The sequence below is a fragment of the Ruditapes philippinarum genome, unplaced genomic scaffold (assembly GCF_026571515.1).
Source record: "Ruditapes philippinarum isolate M1 unplaced genomic scaffold, ASM2657151v2 ctg2890_1_1_1_1, whole genome shotgun sequence".
Classification (NCBI taxonomy): Eukaryota; Metazoa; Mollusca; class Bivalvia; order Venerida; family Veneridae; genus Ruditapes; species Ruditapes philippinarum.
In genome coordinates, this window is record NW_026864055.1 from 10,928 (window position 1) to 16,383 (window position 5,456).

The following is a 5,456-nucleotide window of genomic DNA, read 5'->3' on the forward strand; positions in this document are numbered from 1 at the left end:
TATGCCATAAAGTACAAAATGCAACAATTATTTTTCAATTATCAGTCTACGATAATTATATGGTCATTGAATATGAGTCTCAATCTATTTTAGACTGGGAAAAATCCGATTCAGCCAGTGAATATGATACTAGACCCAGTGAATATGATTCTATAAAAAGTTCTGTTGACTACTCTTGGACCAATGAGATTGCAGCTATATTATGATCATATAATAATGAAACTTTCTACACTGTAAACATGTCGATATATATCAAAGTTTATTCACATCCAGTTTAATATCTGCCACTGTATTTTGTTTTATTTCATTTAAATGATCATGCAATTAACACATATTACTTCATAGAAATATGGTGGAAGAGAACGCCAGGAAGGATGACGGACATGAAACAAATACAGAACAAGATATGGACTCGGGATATGCATGGATTATGTTGTTAGGTTAACTATGAAATTATATCTTACCAACTTACATGTCCGAGCAGGCATAACTTGTCTTGATCGTTTCTTAAATGAATAAACAGTTTGTCCATGATAATGGTACTTTGATATAAAGTTATTCCTTTGCCTCTAATAATGTTAAATAAGGCACTATGATATATTTTCTGTAAACAACAAGTTTGTGGGTTCTAACTTCAATATATGTTGATCAGTGCAATAGAGTATTAGATACTAACGATATAATATATATTTTATTAACGTTATCATAATGATTAGAGCATGGAACACCAAAGCTGTGGAGATACCTTGTATACCCAACAATCTTAATTTGACAATTTTATGTAATGTAAAACAAATTAATTTATTGTTTCACAATTATATTACACATCAAAATGATATTATTAACAACAATGAGCTAACACTATTGTAAGTTACTTACACAGAAAACACTTTTTTGTGTCGCCTGCTACAGAGGAGGGATTAAGGATATTTTTTTCGTCTGTCTGTTTGTCCGTCTGTCTGTCTGTCATCTTTCTGTCACAAAACTCGTCTGCATTACTCCTTTAAAACTGCTAATCGAATTTGATAATCGCACTTGTTGCGCATATTTAACGGGTTTTCCGGTTGAATGATTTTGGGTGAGTTATTGTCATTGAATAAACAAACGTTTTGGCCTGCTAATGATGTTGTGTCTTCTGCTACACTGTAGCTGCAACATGCTACAAAGTAGATGTGTCATATAGGTAACAAAACTGTCTAATCACCTCCCAGTACAACCACTTCATATACTAACACTGGTCGCTCTTGTTTGACATTACAAAGCAGTTGTTAATTAAAACCTTTGGTAAACTGGCGTGAGTGGTACCGAATTTTCAACACCTAATGTGTTGGAATCAGTGATCCCAAAAGACCCGAACAATACATGTTTATTAACTCTAAAGTGAACAGTGAACAATATGACCAGTTATGTCACACTTTAAAACCCGTTAGATTACTTACAATTACAGACCAAAGGCAACTGAATATTCAGATGTCTCAGGTCAATTTTGCCAATCAATATATTCTGTAATAGTAGTTTCAAATATTAAGTTTGAACAGATTCTGAAAGACAGTGACGAATAAAAATTTCACTAACATTGATATGCATACCTGTTGTTTAACACCTATCACTAAAATTACTTCAAGATAATTAGAATTCATAACACTGTCTGCTAAAAGACCGATATCATTTGCGTGAAATAAGATTCAGACTTTTTCATTACCTTAATGTACACCTAAATTAAGAAAATCTAAATGAAATATTCAGTTATTTATGAAAAAAAAAGATAAAATGTTTACGTATACATGTATAAATATAATTGCAATTTTCTTTTTAAATATAGGAAGTTGCTTAACTTACCTGCTCGGGTTAGGTTCTTTGAAATCATTTGGTGTGTTGTACGCAGAGATGTTGGATCATTTCTCGGCAGGATCTGGAAATACAGCTTGCTAGGCAGCATAACCTGGTTTCTTTTGCAGGTCCTTGGTTCGTTGAAATTTGTTTAAAATATCACAATTGGACTTGTTCACTAAGAAACAATGTCTGAAATATTCATAATACTAAACATTCGTTTTATTCATTTTTTACAATATGTAACAAAAGGGCAGAAGCTACATCTTATGAAATATTTAAAAAAGTAGTATTAACAGTAAAAGTATATTGTTTCAATACTTTTTGGTTGATTTTCAAAAGAGTTGTAACAAAGAATATTTCTGTTTTTTATCACACACAAAAATTGTACGCAAACAGAATAAAATGTCCCGAAACAAAATGGCACACTCTGCTGTTTTAAGTAGGTTTTATCTGATTAGAAATGATTTAATGATTTTGCCTTTAAAGCCAATTTACTCTCATATTTCATTTTATACAAGCATTTTTGTTGTATAATTTTTAATAAAGCAATTAAAGTTTTTGCAGTAGAGATATACATATGTAGCTTTAAACTTTAAAAAATGATAATTAGAAAAAATAAACAATAAACACGTGTTATTTATTCGTAAGACTTGCAAACACACCAGATTATATGGAATAATTGTCTATGAACTGCATAGTTGAATATTTGAAAATCTGTTATTCAGCACCGTTGGCAAATTTTCTAAGCAGAAGATACTCCTTCAGAACGGTTTCATTTACTGGTGGTTTAATGGTCGGATGTGGCTATTTCTTGTCCGGATTTGTTACTCGAATAGAACTTATGTACATAACCTTTATGATGATTGGTATGTTGGAGACACATTTTATTTTTAATAACAACTTGCAAGATTTTATGTAACAATGTGCACAATATTTGATATTGACAAGAAATCTTGTGCAGAACAAATCCATTTAATAGATATTTTTGTGTAAAATTGATAAATCTATATACAAACATGTACATGTCTCTGCATTCAGATTCATTTTGAGGTATCGGATATTGTTTGTCACACACATCTTCTGCCATAATCATCAGCTTATATTTCAAGAAAAGAAGGACTTTAGCAAATGGCGTAATGTTTTCATCCGAAGGGATAGCAGTTCTTTCGTTTCCATCCCTTTACAGGTACTTTAAAATGAATTAAAACTGTATTTCTAACCATTAATAGTGCTTTGAGATTGAAACTAACCGACAAAGGTTTTATCCTTTCTTAACCTCTGTTGTATAATACTTCTTTAATGCAACAGTAAAACCTTTGTATTTGCATTCTGACAACATCATATAATAATCGATACGTACACCTTATGTCATGAATAATTTTGACTACCGAATCATTCTCTTTTTCCAACTACCTAATGAATTTATAAGATTCAATTTCAGCAAATAGTTTTCTACTCCGATTTCATTGTTCATTTTGACGACCTTTCTCAGATATTTGCTTTAAGGAGGCTTCTGTCAAGCATACTGACAATTATTCAAATAGTTCAATATCTCTGTCCTAATTCATATGCATATTTATATAGAAAATTATGTATGTTCAGGTACTTCTGGGTGGCATTATACAAAGATAAATTCTATCAAACAATGTTATCATCTGCATTCAACTGTTGAGCAAATAAAACATTGTTCTCTACAATATTTATGTATTTCTTTATTTCAGGTTTCTTATTTACACATTTGGTTTGTCACAAGCGTTTTGGGTGATTGGTGCATTCCTTTCAAACATTTGTGTGGCGAGCTGTGTATTTCGGCAGCCAAACAATGTTTTAAATTATGAAAACAAACCACTCCAATCTAACGATGTACAGGTAGAAATGGAAGAAAGCATTTTTCTTAACCTCTCGGATGAAACAAATGATCAACAGAGAAATCTTATTGAAAGGTGTTGCAATGCACTTAACTTAAATTTTCGTTTGTTTAAAAACAGACATTTCTCACTGTTAGTACTAGCTTTCGTTATCTGTTCATTTGGCCAAATTAATAATTTCATTTTACTTGGGTATAGTAACACTTACATATACATAACAATAGGTGTTTCTACAATTGGTGGTGCAGAATTGATCGCAAGGATTGCTGTAGGATGGTTTGCAGATCTGAATTTTATTCAAAAGAAATATATATTCGTACTCTGTATGTTTGTTGGAGGAGTGTTTGCTTTCACCACTGTTTGATAGTTTTATGTTTATGGCAGTATACGCCGGAGTTGCAGCAGCGTTTCCAGCATCTTATATTGCCCAAACATCAGTATTAGCGATTGAAAGAGTGGGTATGGAAAATTTTGAAGCAGCCTTCTCGATCATGTTAGTCTGTATGTCTGTTCCGTCTTTGATCTGCCAGCCTATCGCAGGTAGGTATAAAATATTTTCCTGGAACTTATTATCGTAAAGCATCAATACAAATGTTCCTTTATGATAAATATTTACACATGAAAAGACTGAGGAATTACTTCAGGAGAAAGTGTCGTGTTAAAAATTTTTTTTCGGTCCTGAAAAAACATTAATTGTGTCACAAATATAAGATAATGTAAATAGTTCATCACACATATAATTTCGTCCGTCTTTTTATTTAATCAGGTTGGATGGCAGATTATTATGGAGCTGGTATCCTGCATTTATCTTGACCGGTATTACTCTAATTTTTGCTGGTGCTATACTTTTGATAGAACCATTTGTCAATCGATATGGCATGGGCAAAACCTACTCATATAAAAATGTTGATAAAGAAATAGTATCTCCAGTAAAAAGGATACATTTGAAAGCTCATAAACAAGACAAAGAAGACAATGCAATCAAATAATCCTGATATTATCGAAGAAAGACACTTTCTTGCATTAGAAATATCAATCCCGAAGAAAAAGAATAATATGAATTGAAAACAAAATAAGTTAACTTAAGATGTATGTTAGATCTATATGACTCCGTGTATTTTATTGGGCAATATTGTATTTCCAGTTTACCCGTCGGCTATATATTTGTGGAAGGAAACATGATTAAACAGAACCTAAATATTAAAAAAACTTAACTAAAAAGTGAAAGAACTTCAAAATAAAAAAAACACATAATACATAATACGAATGATATTTGTTTCTGGAACTCCTTTAGATTAATTTAAAATTAGACACATAAACCATTTCAGAAATATTCATTATATCATTTTGCTTATTTAAAAAAGGCCAACAAGATTCTGCCAAGATTTAAGTTTGTAATTATAAAATGACCAATGAAAATTCTACTAATACTGTTTTCCCTGTAAATTTTTCGGCCATAAAATTTCACGTTTTTTGTTTGTTTTGTCTTACGTTGCACAGTAGAGATCATTCGGCTGCGAAGCAGCCTTGTCTTTTTGGATTTTGAAGAAGACGCATGATTTACTGTGGAATGATACGATCTCCTTTGCGAGTCGTCGATAAAAACAAAAGCACAACAAAGCATTCACATACATCTGCTTTTCACTTCGTGATCAATGTTAATTTTTTGGTTTTGTTGCAAAGCATTTTTGATTTAGTAACATTTTTCTCAAATAGAACCACAATGTTTTCTAATCTCCGTATACACAAAATGAA

General features: G+C 31.4%; 1 pseudogene; it reads left to right on the plus strand.

Annotated features, from left to right (window-relative positions):
• The first annotated feature begins 1,664 nt into the window (after positions 1 to 1,664).
• On the plus strand, positions 1,665 to 4,217 carry LOC132724290 (monocarboxylate transporter 7-like; annotated as a pseudogene).
• The last annotated feature ends 1,239 nt before the right edge of the window (positions 4,218 to 5,456 follow it).